The following is a 437-nucleotide window of genomic DNA, read 5'->3' as shown; positions in this document are numbered from 1 at the left end:
AAAAATTAAGGGGGGGGGGGAACAACACCCAAACCACGAGCGAGGTGGAGCTGGGGGGCGGGGGAAGAGACACGTAAGTCCTTTTTTTGCGTTCTGAGGGAAACACTGCGTTTTCCACCAAAAGCGTGGAAGTCGTGAGGGCTCTGCTATTGTTAGTCCCTTCCCCAGCAGGCTGGCTCTCCTCTGAACCCCTCTGACAAACTTCCCCCCAAACGCCCCTCTCCCGCCGTCGGAGTGCGGCTGTGGAGCTGCTGTGATGGCTCGGGCTGCGGAGGAGACTCGCCCTCACTTCAGACCGCAGTGTGATTCCTGGCAAGGCTAGATGGGAAGGGAATGGTAACCTCTCCAGTAACCGACATGTCTGGTCTCGACACGTCAGGCAGCGGGCTCGGGCTCGGGAGGGATTACCTCCCAGGGCTGGAGGAGGGTGTTCCTTG

This window comes from Pygoscelis adeliae, unplaced genomic scaffold (genome assembly GCF_000699105.1).
Source record: "Pygoscelis adeliae isolate BGI_AS28 unplaced genomic scaffold, ASM69910v1 Scaffold17, whole genome shotgun sequence".
Taxonomy (NCBI): Eukaryota; Metazoa; Chordata; class Aves; order Sphenisciformes; family Spheniscidae; genus Pygoscelis; species Pygoscelis adeliae.
The sequence above is the reverse complement of the archived record's forward strand: the minus strand, read 5'-3'. Positions refer to the sequence as shown.